A 16,709-nucleotide genomic window follows, 5' to 3' on the forward strand; every position below is an offset into this window, starting at 1 on the left:
TTCGTTTTACCAGCATTTGTTTATCGATATTGAAATTTTTCGTCAAAAGAATTATTAATTTGCTGCTACAGTTATGCCTCAAGGCGAACGTTATAAAAGAGGTTCTATGCTCAAAGATGTGTTGTTTATTGTCAGCAGAGACCTTAAAATAGAACCTATTACTGTCTCTGTAGTCAGTACAGTCCTAGACGTTGCAACTAAGACCCTGTGTGAAACAGAGCCATTTACTGAATAATGGTCTGCAATAACTGTTATACTGTTATGCTTCATACCATGTTAAAGACCTGTGAAGATCCGGGGTAGAATAGGTCTTCAGCAACCCATGCTTATCGTAAAAGGCGACTATGCTTGTCGTAAGAGGCGACTAACGGGATCGGGAGGTCAGGCTCGCTGACTTGGTTGATGTATGTCATCGTATCCCAATTGCGAGGCTCGCTGACTTGGTTGACGTTGATGTTCATGATGTCAATCACTGTATTGTCTGGTCCAGACTCGATTATTAACAGACTGCCGTCATATGACCGAGATGTTAATGTGAATATGCAAAGCTTTGTACGTAACCGAAGGCCTTAAATACAATAAATATCTTTGACTCTGACAATTAACCTGTACGTATTACGTGTAGACGTCCACATTGAAACAAAAAGTTACCCCAGAAATCTTTACGTAAAAGAATTCAGAGTGAAACAAACAAGCAACAAAGAAATGGTATACAATTAACCATTGTATTTTAAAATTAACTAGGTTCACAAATCAATACAAATTACTGCACAGAAATTACGATGACAGTACACAATAGAGTGGCAGTACAAAATTCAGTGGCAGGACATATACAATGGCAGTATAAAGTATGATGGCCGTGGTAATTAGGTTCCCCTAGCAGCAACAGTGCTAAAGCTTCCAAAAAAAAAGCTTAGGCTGAATATTCAGGGTTACAATCATTTTCACAAATCCGCTGGTCCTGATTTAATGTGAGATGAAATGTGAGATGAGAGAGGCATGCGTTTGCCCATTTATGATATAGTCTAAATGCCTTCTATAAATTTCCATATCATTCTTGATTAGTCTATAGCTGTTCTGAAAGATTCCAGCCCATGCATGATTGGTCTATAGATGTTCTCGAACATTCAAGGCCCTGTTGGATTTCAAAAGCATCTAAATATAGTAACTTCCACACCACTGCTTATATTAGATAGTACTACATTCTTGACAACTAGCACTTATCAAAACACATTGCTGTGAACTCCTACTGAATCTCAACAGAAACAATGTAATACAATTACAACACTGCTAAATAACAATGTAAAATATTATGTTTATTAAGTATTATGTATAATCTTGTAACAATCATACTATACCAGGATGCTTCTTAATGTAAATCTGTTGAGTGTGAACGGCAATATAATTGATGTACATTTTATATTCAACTTATGGGAAATAAAAACATGAAAAAAGAAAAACGAAACTCCCCATAACACTAATACACTCGAGTTCTAGACACCTAACATAAGACAAGAGACAGGTGCACGGATGCAACAAAGGCTCAGTTAACTACAACAAAACATACCGTGAAATCAGTTTTTAATTCTAAGGGGACAGATACGTGAATTTGCAACAAAACTGCCTCCCATACTTTCACTCATGAGGCAACAAATATGAAACGCTAACGTCAGAGAATAATCAGTCTCGAGTAGCTGCCGAAACTATGGAAGCGTATTAGTGCCACAAAATATGGTATATATAAGTCCCAAGCACGAGAATCTGATGGCACACAAGTTCAGTAGCGTGTATGGCCAACATGTGCGTTGACAACTGCCACACAACGCCTCCGCATGGACCTTGTGATGCTTGTGAACACATTATCTGAAGACAATACGTTGCCATTACTGTTTAAATACACAATAAGGGCCCACAATGATAACTGGTCAAAATGTTAAAATTTTAGGATTGTGAAGTTTTTTATTTGGTTCAGTATATATCATTTCGCTAAAATTTTGCATAATGACCTTTGGTTGCGTCAGTTTTACTTGCACAAAATGCATGTTCAAAAAGCCAATGAATCCCTGGCTCAGAATCAATTGCAATAATAATAGCTTGACGTCATCATAATGGTTAAGTTTCTAAAGAGTTAATTACTCTCTAACGAATTTTGAACAATTTGTAGTTTCTTGTACTCTCCTTTCTTTATGTAACGGTTATAAGAGGTTGCGACAAGCGTGGTCCCTCTCAACGCCTGCCAGCCGAACCACGCTAACGCTTTGGTTCGATGATGTTAACATCAACAAATATTGATGGTTTTGTCTTAATGTGGGTCCTTTAACAGACCTTCATAAATGGAAGGCCAAGTTAGAAAATCGGCCAACTAGAAAAAAAATTAGTCGATCAAATATTCCATGAAAAATCTGGACTTGACCTGGTTCTAGTTTCTTTTCAATAACTTCACCATGTTTGAATAAAGAGTTACTTTATTTAATGTTCAGATAATAACCTAATAAAGACATGTCAAGGCTGAAAGTCAAGCAAAGAGGTCATTATTAATTAATATAAGCCAGAGAAGTGATACTTTCTTCTACCAAGATTAAAACATCTTCTACATACACGCGAGTAGTACCATCTATGTAGAAGATAATTTCTTTTTAGAATGTTGTACTAATTCAATACGAAACAGATTCCATTGGGCGTAAAAGGCGGTGAATATTACATGAATGGTCACTGAAATCAGAGATGACACTAGGTGTTAACCACACAATATGCCTTCCTTGTTCTCATCACTATATACATATTCGGTCGGTTAGGTTTTATTTGTTTTCTAGTCTTATATTATTAATAATGATAACCATTCTGGTGGCACTGGGTTAAACACTATTTCCGTAATACCTTTAAACTCGGACCAAAAATACGTTTTAACGAAACAGTTAACATAGGCAAGATTTTCAAGAAAATATGAAAGAAACATGGATGTGTCGTCACACTTTCACGCAGAGAGGTATTCGTGTGGATATTTTGAGATATCAGAGATTTGGGAGACATTTTTTGGCCTCATTGGTGCCGAACGAGAAACAATTTAACTTGTAATAGTGAGTAGTTAGGAATTCCTTGGTACCAAAACGTTTCATTAGGGACGTTGAACAGGTACCCGTCATTTGGTCGAGTTAGCGGACCAGTAGGGTTGCAGTCCCCACACGCCGTGAACCACCACGCTCCCTGGTGGACAGCGGCGGTGCTGAACCTCTTCCCCTTCATGGGCGTCAAGCAGTCCCCAAGCGGAGTAGGTCTTGCCCAGTTGTGAGCCAATTCATGATATAGCCCGTGGATTCGGCCCCAACCGTGAACATACTGTACGTTCGTTGTCTGTAAGAAATTGAGAAGGACTGTGTATGGGTATTAGGCCATGGCCCGAGGCCAGGAATTGTTAAAAGTGCTTCAACATACATGGTGAAGGATGTAACTTTGTCTGATAATTATTTTTAATGCATAAAAAACAGTGTTAATTAATTATATATCATCATTACAATAACTAGTTTTGTTGCATTAATCACTATGGCTGCAGGCAGAAAAAGGCCAAACAGAATTCCTGGACAGCATTTTGCCCGGTCCTTCAACATGGCCGTGCCCATGCTGCACGTGTCTGTCACATTTTACATGTATCTGCATTTATTGATGTGTCTGGTGATAGAATTTGTAAATGTATGGACAGATGGATAGATCTGGATGGCTTAGAGAGGCAAAGAGCAAAACAATATGAAAAATACCGCTCGGAACATACATGACCATCATCAGCGCTCCTATCATGTTCACTGATAAGAACCGAATGCAAGGCCTCAGACGAAAGGATAAGGGGTCTCATGGGACTGATGATGTATTTCCAACTGAAACTTCCAGTGCATTTTCCCCTAACAAGGCAAATGTAACTATTAGATCCCAAATTAGTGCACACGCCACTGGTAATATGGTCAGTACATATTTTGCCACAGGAATGCATGCATTTGTCGCAAAACAAAGTATGTCACAGGTAAAGGTACTCGCAAGAGCAAGTTAGAAAGACCAGCCACTTGTTGAATACAAGCTGAAAAGCTGCAAGAAGCATCTAGAGAAGGAACAGTCAATTTATTAAAAATAGGTCAGCTATAGCCAGTGCATGTGCAATGTGTGTGTGTGTGTGTGTGTGTTGTGTGTGTGTGTGTGGTGTGTGTGTGTGTGGTGTGTGTGTGTGTGTGTGTGTGTGTTGTTGTTGTTGTGTAACGCCGCCGTCAGCAATATTCCAGCTATATGACGGCGGTCTGTGAATAATCGCGTCTGGACCAGACAATCAAGTGATTGACATGAGCATCGATCCACGCAATTGGGATCGATGACATGCATCAACCAAGTCAGCGAGCCTGACCACCAGATCCCGTTAGTCGCCTCTTACGACAAGCATATTCGCCTTTTACGGCAAGCATGGGTTGCTGAAGACCTATTCTACCCCGGATCTTCACGGGTTGCATGTGCAATGAGGTTAATTATCAACAGTATATCAAATGTCTGTACGAGGTTGAGGAAGCACATGATGATGACCCTGCTGATTCAGATGATGCATATAGTGAAGACCATAACTGTACAGAACATTGATGGGATTGACGTCAGCAACTATCTGAAGTTCCAGTGAACTATTGTCGTAACTGCCTTCGGGCGTCCAGTGCGACCCTGCTACAGTTACTAAATGTATTGCCGTTCCCGGTCCTTGTGGTCAGTTAAGCCATGACATTGCCCTCGCCTTGTCCACCTGGGCTCGGCTCCGTCAAGGAGTGATTGGTCTAATGACACTTACTCCAAGTTGTCTCTATCAGCCTTCATACACGCATAATAAAGAAACGCAACACCAGTTTATACTCACATAGTTTTACTTCAGCCCATCTATCAATACAGAACAGGATCAGACTGGCCAGGCTCGTCACTAGCTGGGGGGAAACTTAGAACGATCGGGATTCGACTCGATCGATTGCAAACCGCGCTCTCTTCTCCTAATGTTGAGGGTATCATTTTATAGTGTTCGAGCCTGGGCTGTCCTTGTCACATGTCACAATACCTCCATTTGATTCGTTACAAGTTAGATCTGACCATGAACTCATGTGTGTCGTAATCGGAAAAATACCAGAGCCTAAGTGCCATATTGCTGATTTTGTGACACGCGTCCGGAAGCTCCAAATGAATTATGCCTTGCAACTCCCCCTTTGTTTCATTAACTCATGGACGGTAGCCAGAAACCAATCCAATGATAAATATGAAATGTCCAGAATACACTTGTGATAAATGTGAAATGTCTTTTCTCTATTGATTCCTTTCAAACTAAAAGTTCTGTCGAAAACTATATCTAATGCAACTCCTCATTGCAGCTATAATGGTTCTATTTGTTATCATTAGTTTCTGAGATGCATTTTTAACCTTATAACACTATGTTCTGATCAATAGATATCCGAAATTGCAATTTGTCCAGCCCTCATCAACAACTTGCGAATTGTATTGTACCAAAGCAATGACGAAATTATCATCATGAATATTTCTCCACGTGAATCTGGTGAGTCTGCATCTGACAGTGAATCTGCATCTAAAACATGTGACCAGCTAATTAATGATACATCAGTCACTGCAAACAGCACAAGGGGATTTCTTTTTAAAATAATTCCTGTTTCCATGGCAACCAGTTTGACTTTGACTCTGTTCAATGTGGTGTGTCTAACATTAATATGTATTCTTTCATAACTTTGCAAAAGTTCTCAAATAGTGCCTTTTGCTACTTTGGGGTGTTTAAAATTTATATTTTGTGTTTGTCCGGACCATATCTCTAAAAAAAACTAATAGGTACTGTTTCTAGGAACTGTGCACACACAAAGACCAGTTTGTCAGCTGGTGGCTTTTGCTATTTGGGAAATTTGCAAAATTTTGTTTGTCCCGGAGCAGAACTAAAATGCTATTCAACATTTTCTTTCTTTCAAACTTGCTACATGTTTTAATCAAGGGTAGTGTCTTTTGCTAGTTAGGGATTTTTAGAATTTATATTTATTCTGTTTCCCTTCTGACAGCCAATGGCAGGAACCCTTCACAACAACAAGAATCTGAAGGTGTTATGCGGTAACGGCTATGTTGGTGAAACGGCCCGCCCCAGAATGAAAAAAAAACATAGAAAATCAACCATCTCCGACCACATCATCAACAGCCCTGATCAGAGTATCATTCGGGACAATGTACAAATGATATCAAACAATCTCCATGAGTGAGTGAGTGAGTATGGTTTTACGCCGCTTTTAGCAATATTCCAGCAATATCACGGCGGGGGACACCAGAAATGGGCTTCACACATTGTACCCATGTCGGGAATCGAACCCGGGTCTTCGGCGTGACGAGCCAACGCTTTAACCACTAGGCTTCCCGACCGCCCCCAATCTCCATGACTTCACTAAACGAAAACTAGCAGAAGCAGTTCAAATCCGCCGACACAAGCCCTCAATCAACAGAGATCAAGGATACCTCATCTCCAATTAATCCTATCAGTTCTGTATATCTGTGCTGTCTTACTACACTCTTGCTTGACAAAGGCATAACGATATATACCGAAACGTTGCATCATAATTGAATAATGAAGCTGTCATCCATCAAATATCTTGTCTTTACAGTAAAGCGTCTTTATTGTACCCGTCAGAAATGAGCAAGGATCGCAACTAATTGTTCAACATGGTTCATGGAAAATATGGAAACCCTTCACTTACCCTCATTTAAGCATGTAAACAATTCACTGTGACTGGTAAGGATAGGTGTCACTGTACATACTGTTGTGGACCGCTTAACACAAAGGAAAATGTACACAATACTGACTTATAAGGAAAGGTATCGCTGGGCATCCTTGTGTGGAACATAAGAGAATTTGTACATTATACTGGTTTACTATGCGTCGATGAGCAATCCCCACTCCTCACCATCAGCACAATCTGAATTAAAGAGGTTATGGGTGAGTGGTTGAATTAGGAGATAAACAAGCTTTTCGTGTCCGGTTTATGTAGGACATGCTTTCGCGATGTTCACGGATTTTCAGTAATCAATCATACAATTTTCCTTTTACACCCAATGGCATCTCTTTCGTCGGATAATCGAGAATAGCTGTTCTCTGACGCTGATGGTTTATAGTTAGTGTAGAGCTTGGGTACATATAGATTTAGCCGTCCTTACTTGAATTTCGAACCGAATGCCCTGTTGTGATTTGAAACCTCTGTTTGATCAATCGGGTATTTTCCCAAATTCATGGTAGAATGTCATACGCGTATCCATCATAATTCCAGCTATGTCACGGCGGTCTATAATACATCGAGTCAGGGAAACCCGTCGTAGACAGGACATAGAAATATCCGCATCACCAGGCTGCAGAGACATAAGAGTAGTCAGTGCACACTTCGTGCGGGCACGTGTTGCCCAGTCGTCCAAGGCTCCGCAATTCACTGTGCAGAGTTGTATTTCTTGGGTACGCCAGAAACCTATGATTGTGGGTCCGAATACCCGTCCGACCCGATTATGTTTTTAGGTTGGTCAGCGCCATACCCGTGATCATTGGTAAACGTCCGAGACCTGCATCAATTTCCTCCCACATTAAGCTGAAATGACGTGATATAACTGGAATATCACTCCAGTTATCACTCACTCACTTCGTAACCTACCAATCCACGTGTACAATAATGCGACAATCATATAAGTGTGTGCTACAACCTCATTTGTGAAACGTGATTTACCGAGAGTCGTGAATATTATTGATTAACCACGAATTTAAGTCAATTTTTTTCAAATTATATTGGATTTATTTAATACTCAATTTGATAAAAAGAATTAAATGGGAGTGTGAAATATAGATATTGTGTAGTTCTGCATGTACTGCTGTGTAAAACATTTGTTTCGTATGTGTGGATAAGCTGATCACTACCTTGTATCCCTAGGTATCGAGTCCGTTTCTCTATGGTGTAGTGGGTGGAGCGTCTGCCTTGAGAGCGAAAGGTCGGTGGTTCGATCCCCTGTAGGGTCATAACAAAACACGTCAAAAGATGCTAGTTGTTGTTGCCCTGCCTGGTGTTAGTATACTGTGTCAGAGTACCCATGTTAAACTGCGGCATGTTATCCCAGTGCGCTAGCACTAAAAAATGCAATAATCTTTACCGCGACGTTATTCCTCCTTTCAACCACACCTTAGCCCTGGGTATCGAGCTGTTTTCTTGAAACATGTCGGTAAAGTCATACAGCCAATCATTGTTTCTCGGAATGTCAATGCAAAAAAACTACACAACTGATGCTGTTGAAAGTGTCGATACCTATTGATTGATTCCTTTCAAATCAACACGTCAACATGGTAAATAAGAAATGTATAAATCAATCATTAGCTCAGTACATGTCAATTCGGTGTAGACCTGAAATAGGTTGGGATTTATTGATAAAACACATCATACAGACACCTGCACGCACAGAAGAAAATTATAATACTATTGACATGAGATCTTAACTTCACAACATGAAACAGTGCACGGAGCTTAAGTCGAATTCCGTGTTATAATGAATGAATAGCATGCGGGGGATTGTGACAGAGTATCGATACAGTGCCGGATGGCACAATAGACGTATGATAAGCATCATCTGTGTCACACATTCAATATTATCTTGCGCATACACCGCATGTGTTGTAGTGAATAGAGCGTTTGCCCGTCATACCAAAAGACGTTGAAAGATGCTTCGTGTTGTTACCCTGCCTGGCACTCGGTATAATATTAAGACAATAAAACAACGGCTGGTCGGCTCCGAGACGGTGTACTGTGTCTGAGTAGGGTGTCCATGTTAAACTGATGCATGGTATCTCAGTTGGATAGCACTATAAAACCGGCGTTAGTCCGGACTATAGTCTGGCACACAGACCCTGAAACAAATATATCCAATGCAGCCCATGCGAGTTTATGATGTTTGGCAAGTTAGATTACTGCAGCTGTTAGTCTATCCGGACTAGTACAAGCAGCCACGCACACACGCACGCAGACGCAAACACATACGCACACACACACATCAAGTCTGACATAATGTCTGTTTCTTTTATTGACACTCCTAATAACTGTTTATTCTGGACGTTATGTATAGATCTTAATATGAAACAGATAGAGCGGTCTCACTGGTCTCTTATTTCTAGTTCAGGTGGGTATGTCAGTGGAAGGGAATTGGTTACTAGTATGTGACCGTTATTGGACGATAGCAGATTATCGACATACCTGAAGCTTAACGTTTTGGCTAAATTCCTCTGTTTTGATGTTGCCAATCAGAGCAGAAATTCTGATCCATATGCTTAAAGAAACAGGGCCCCGTTCCACAAAGCGATCTTAGGGCTAAGTTGATTGTAACTCACTAAGTATGCGATCTTAAATTTTTGTTACGATCTGCCGCCCGTTCCACAAAGCAATCTTAACTAAGAGAGTTGTAAGTTAAGATCAAAATGCTAAGTTGCTCCGGACCAACTTAGGATTGCTAAAATCGATCTTAAATATTGTACAATAACAACAAAGATGGCGACTTTTATTATGGTGTGCAAGGAAATGCGTCGTCTGCTAAACATGACCAAGGGAGGCCACTCCAAGGGAAAATTTCGTATCTTTATGGCTGAAGATTCCGATCTTTGTTAAGATCGGCTACTTAAGAACTTGTAAAGTTACAATCACCCTAAGATCGCTTTGTGGAACAATTATAGAATCGACGTAAGTCTCTAAGATTGATTGTAGTTATGATCGCTTTGTGCCCATGTCGATGCCTACTTCTTGCCTAAATGTGTCCTATTGCTAGTTCATTTCCCAGGGTAGAGTACATTCCCTCATCACAGAAACTTTGGCAATGAAGAAAGTATCTGCTGATAGGGTTCCAAACGTTCTAACATCTGATCAAAAAAGCACCAGGCACAACATGTTGCGTGATAATCTAGCTCTGTTTGAAGCTGATCCAGAAATGTTTTTGCAATGATTTGGGACTATCGGTGAAATCTGGGTTCACCACTTCCAACCTGAAACAATAAACAATCAAAACAATGTAAGCATTTGACATGCCCCATCAAAGACTGTCCCATCATCTCGAATGGTTATGCCCTCCGTGTTCTGTGTTTCCGAGGGTGTCATCATGATCGACTATCTCCCCAAAGGTCAGGCAATAAACGGAGCATATTGTGCTGCACTTGTGAGGCAATTACGGAATGATTAAAAGACTTGAGAAGCTGTGAAATGGTATGCTCTTCCATTAGACGAACCTGGCTTTGAACTTCTTTTGCGCCCACAATATTCTCCTGATCTCGCTCCTTCCATCTCTTCCCAAACATGAAGAAAGCTATAGACAGAAACTATTTCGACTCGAAGATTCGACTTTTGGACAGCCAAGAGAAGGACTTCTACGTAACTAGCATAAAAGCCCCCCAACATCGTTGGTAAAAGTGTATCAATGTGGACGTGGATTATGTTGAGAAATATATCATTTTAATGTCTTCAGGTCGGGTCTTTCTATGTGAGGCTCAGAACTTATCAATCAACCCTCGTAACTTGAATATTGGCGAGCGACGTTAAACAGCAAAACGTAAAACAAACTTTAGGATGAATATTTATCTGGTTCCGGGATATTGATATTTGCTTTTCTCTTGTCTCACCACAGGGGAAAACCATAGTCAAAGAATATACAAACATTTAATATTTCTACAGGGTGTATTTCTTAATTTGTGTGTCTGAACTAAACACACGACACAGTGAAGAAAAACAACATTGTATGTGCTGTAAATAATAGAATATACCTAGTGGCATAAATAATGCCAGTAACCTTGGTAACGTACTAAAAGTCTTAACATTACACAGAGAGAGGATCTGGACCGGAAATGGCCACTAGCTGGAGCCCAGTCTGCCTTCAAAGGGCGACTCTGCGCCTCGGTATGGTGCCCATGTTCTGCCTATGTCATCAATACATGTTATACACAATAACATTTGAACTAGCAGACCAAGAAACTGTCATTTCAGGGATGTAAATCAAATTTGCTGGCACTGCCATTCAGCCGACCGTAGTTTCCCTTTAACAAACCTCATGGATCAGATTGTTTAAAAGGCATTACTTAGAAATTGACGGATGACAAGGTAGACACAATTTTATGGATAACAACTTCTTTAATACTGTAAAAAGCGACGTTTCGGTATAGATCCTTATACCGTTGTCAAGCAAGACTGAATGAGGGGCATTGTACTGAATATATATAGTAGGCGGAGGATTAACAGTAACATATCCACCCTCACCAAACGAGCCATCAACCTTTCTTCGGCTGACTCCAAACCTGAGATCGAACACCTCCGCCAAGTCTTCACCCACCTCAACAGTTATCCATCTAATCTAGTCGACAAAGTCATCTCCTCTTTACTCTTTACTTTCCGCATCGCCCACCAACTTCACCAGCTCCAACTCCCTCAACACCCTGCTAAGATCCAACGGCAGGAACACAACCAAACCCCAAGAACCTAAAGGTGTAGTTTATAAAATTGACTGCAACTGTGGACAATCTTACGTAGGTGAAACATCCCGCCCCATCAACACCAGAATCAAAGAGCACAAAACCTCAACCATTAAATCAGACAGTAAATCAACCATCTCGAACCATATCAGCAACTGTCCTAATCACCACATCAACTGGGACAACGTCCAAAAGTTCTCGGATTTCCAGATAGCGGAGTCGCAGGTTAACACGCGTATTGAGTGCGCAGTACAGTGTCCCTCATTCATTCTTGCTTGACAACGGTATAAGGATCTATACCGAAACGTCACTTTTTACAGTTTTAAAGAAGTTGTTATCCATAAAATTGGGTCTACCTCTTATAGATCAGATAGTTAAACTTTGCTGGCGACAGTGCCGATAGCCGTACTTACATTATCGTACATGCGGTATGTAGTTATCATGTATTGGTCACATGTTGGCGACTGCTGAGGTCTGTTGAATGAAGTTCACGTGAAAGGTGCATCACGTGACAATCGGAGAGATTCCCACTGAGCATGCGTAGAACAAGCAACTGTGCACTCGGTGAAGACCGAGAACTTAGACGCTAAGATACACTTGAAAACCTCCCCGAAAGTTGCTGTCTCGATGGATCCGTGGCAGCTTCTCGCCAGACCGGCCACAACTAGGATCACCAGGTCTACTAAATGAGAGTGTGGTTTAGGTTTAACAGTATTCCTGTTACATCAACGTGTGTCAGCTTAATGTGGAAGTAAATGATGAAGGACAAAAGAAAGCTCAACATCACAGGGACGACATTCTCATTGGTCGATGAGAAGGGACGTTAATCTGATTGACTGAGGAAAGAGCGCGTCGGTGGGAGTTAAAAACAGGACACCAGCGGCAGCCCTGTTTATGTAATATTTCAAGCAATGGTACTATACATGTAGCTGGGAAAGACCCTCGCCATAACCATGACTAAGTATTCCTACTCCGTCACCCGGAGCTGTGTACACAGAGTATAGCTTCAGTACACAGAATCTGAAACCAGCTCGCATAGCTAAACTGTCTAGTTAGGTAAGGCTGAACTGAACTGAACTTTATTTACACTCAGACCGCTGTCAGCGGCATCAGAGGTACAAATTTATTTCAACAACATAATACATATACATATAAATATAGAATATATACAAAAACATCAGCCGAGCATGCATGCATATTTATACAGATTCACCAGGGTAGCAATATATGTGCAATCAAATAAGAGGGAGATTAACTTGATTTACAATGACATGATGACTTTACAGAATTTGGACAGTTTTCTCAATGTTCCTAATCGTGAATTATTGAAAAGTTAATTTTATTTTATGCATATTGTGTTTGATGTAGTAGAATCTGTGTAAAAAATGTTTTCTTTCGTTTTCTAAAGATGGACAAATAATGGAATTCATCACCTAAGTCAGATAATTTACAAAGTGGGCATTTCCTGTCGGTTAAAGGTATTACTCCCCCTCCCAGTTTCAATAGGTAGATTATGGTAAATTCTAAACTTAAGTAAGACTCGCCAAATGTTTTCCTGCAGTACGTTTAATTAAGTAATTTTGCCCCAAAACTTATCATTCTCATTTTAGCGATGTTTGACAGATGGAGTCTTCCAAAGTTCCCCATATACCATGAAATTTGGAGTACATCTTCCCAATGATGAAAGATATTTTAGAAAACGCAAATGGGCACCTTCTAGGGCTGAGATGTTTTCAAATCCCCATACTTCGCGTCCGTAGAGAAGAACTGATACAACCATTCTGTCAAAAAGCCGCAGTTGACATTTAAGAGACAAATTTAACTTCCGTCCTCGGCATAAAACATAGAACATAGCTTTCTTTGCTTGTTCTATTAGCTTTTTCTTTGTGAAAGTGAATTTGGAATTTTTTAGAAAGATAACACCAAGGTAGTTATAGGAATCGATTTTTCTTCCAAAACATCATGATCAATTTTCAAATTTTGTTTATAGTCATGTTTTGATCAACCTAATATTAATATTTTTGTTTTGGTAGTAATAACCTTAAGCCTCCAATGTAGACAATAGTAATGAAATGAGTCTAACATATGATTTACATCATAGGCATTTGTGGTCAATAACACTGCATCATCTGCGTACAGTAATAGAAATATTGTGATAATATTTTCGATTCGATAATAGAATTCATCTGGTTTAAATTGAAACATGCATATAAATTCTGTACAAGTGCCGCTTCGAGGTCATTTAAAATATTGCAAACAAGACAGACGACAGGTTTTCTCCTTGTCTTACTCCAAATTTTCATCAAAAGAAACTTGTTAAATTACCATTACAGGAAACACATGATTTGATATTCTAGTACATATTATAGATAACGTTAAAACACTCTCCAGATACGTTATTTTGTAATAGTTTTTGCCAAAGTCCTGATCGACAAACTGTATCAAATGCTTTTTGAAAATCTATAAACGCACAAAATAATTTCTTTTTCTCGCTATTAATAATTCCATGAGATTATATAGAGCAAAAATGTGATCACTGGTGGAAAAACCCTTTCTGAAACCTGCCTGAGCTTCCGACAGTATAGAGTTCGTTTCGATGAATGTTTGCAAACGGTTATTTAAAACTGCTGTGAAAAGTTTACCAAAACAGTTCAGCAGAGTGATAGGTCTGTAATTTTCGGTGATTTGTGGTTCACCTTTACCCTTAAAAATGTGTTTAATAACACCTACAAACCATTTTTCTGGGATGGTACCAGTATCAAGAACTATGTTAAATATACTACTCAAAACAGGTTAAGGACCACCCAATTCTTCATAGTACTATAGTTAATCTGTGATGACATAACAGATTAACAATAGTAATATAAAAGAATTGGGTGGTCCTTAACTTTTTTTAAGTAGTATAGTATATTCATTCATTATATTATCAAGACCAGCAGCTTTGTTATTTTTTAAATTCTGCACACAGTTTATACTTTTACCTCTTGTTATAGCTGCATTAAGTATTGTGCTTTCTTCCATGTTTACTTCACGTAGATCACCAATATCAAAGTCGTCATGTGCCGAAACTGCTTTTAAAGATTCAAAAAAGCTGAATAATGACAATCTGGTAGGTTTTCATCGCCAGACTGCTTAAGAAGTTTCCAAAATGAACGGGGGTCATTTCTTTCGACATTATATAATTTGTCTTGAAGGTTTTTTTATGCATTTTTGAAAATTTGTGAATGCAGTTTTTATAACTTTTACTTGCATTAACTAGTCGGGTTTTTTTATTTTGGAATGTTTGATTACTCTTAAAATATCTCTTGACTTCAAAGTATTTTCGACGGGAGATATAACATTGTTTTCTCAAACCTATTTTTAGAACGCTTGTGGGATGTTGAATTTCTCTTACTCTTTTTAACAAATCCGAACACTTTGCCAGCAGTTTGAAGAGGCACACCACTTATTTTGCTATTTACGTTTGTTATAACATCAATTGGATTTCAATAAACAGCACACAGTAGCTCAGATTCAATGGATTGTATAACCTCTTTCTGCATTTTCTTTCATAATTATTTGTAAAACAAACTTTGAACTAGTCTTCAGGAACACATGCTTGACGTAGGAGGCGGCTAACGGGATCGGGTGGTTGATGCATGCCATTGTATCCCAAGTGCGTAAATCGATGCTCAAAATGTCAATCACTGGACTGTCTGATATCAAATTCGACATCTGCAGGTAAGTAGATTATTCAATTATGAAAAGTAATTCATGAAAATGCATACAGAATGTGCAGTTAATCATGTTTGTAGGTTGCCTAGTTACATAAACACAACCCCAAGTGGAAAGACGGTAGTCGAGTGCACGAAACTAGTTACAACATGGATTCCTGGCAAAGCTTACTGAGGTCCAAAATGAATGGAGCCGAGTCAATCTAAGAAGTTGTTGGCGAGACGATAAATAGTAAATAATAATAAAACAACAGACAATCTGCAAGAACAGCGTCAACGAACAGAAGATTGACGATAGGTAAAAGACAACGAACAATACTAGGACGAGAACGGTTTCACGCCGCCTTCAGTAATATTCCAGAGTATCACTGAGTCTTGTTTTACGCCGCTTTTAGCAATATTCCAGCAATATCACGACGGGGGACACCAGAAATGGGCTTCTCATATTGTACCCATGTCGGGAATCGAACCCGGGTCTTCGGCGTGACGAGCGAACGCTTTAACCACTGGCCTACCCGACTACCCCTCCACTAGTGTCAAACAGGAGACGCTGAGAATAGGCTTCACAAGATGCGTGTTATGGGGAATCGAACCCAGGTTGCGAGCATGACGAACGATCACGGTTACTACTTGACTACCCATCCGAACAACAGAATAATTATGATATCACCGCCGTAAGACAGAGAGACGCGCAACAGACAAGCCACAAATTCGCTTGAACAAGTTCAATTATGAATTGACTTTCACTTTGTGTGAGATTATTGGAGTATGAACCTTCATAAAGTGCAGGCCAAACTGTATGAACGTTGGAGCTTTTGTCATATTTTTGCCTCAAAGGATATAGGCCTATACACAATTTTACCTAGAACGTGTGACTTCATATTTACACTGACAGCCATACAACTACCATCTGTTTCGCGGGGAAAAAATAGTTCCTCTAATAGAGAGGAGACATGAGCGCATGTATGCTTAACTTGTTCTTCAGAAACGTCTCGCACGACAGACAATTCAAATAATATCCTCATTAGATCAGAAAAAGTCTATTAAGAAGTACCTCAGTAAGTCAACACAATCACGGCGCGTCGTAATACACTTACATCAAGTACAAGACGTCAAAATGGCCGACACGATAAACGTGACGGGAGAGTTGTTAATGAATCTGTGGCGTTTATATGTTTAAGTCATCATTGATCAATTGGCCGATCACTGAAAGTTGATTAAAGATGTGTCAAATAGACACTAAAGTAAATTCATAGATTGCTGTAGACTGTCACTGTCAGCGTAGACACGGATCGAATCGATACTAAGATAGTGTGGATGTGCATTTCTTCGTTTTGTTCACTACACAGACCATATAATAGATATCTTTATCACGAATATTCTTTGCTACGACACATCCTAGTGAACAAAAGACCATATACAGTAAACTACGGTTATAACGAACGCGCTTATAACGAACTGACGGATATAACGAACTA

Source organism: Haliotis rufescens, unplaced genomic scaffold (genome assembly GCF_023055435.1).
Source record: "Haliotis rufescens isolate VD_foot unplaced genomic scaffold, xgHalRufe1.0.p SCAF_4, whole genome shotgun sequence".
NCBI lineage: Eukaryota > Metazoa > Mollusca > Gastropoda > Lepetellida > Haliotidae > Haliotis > Haliotis rufescens.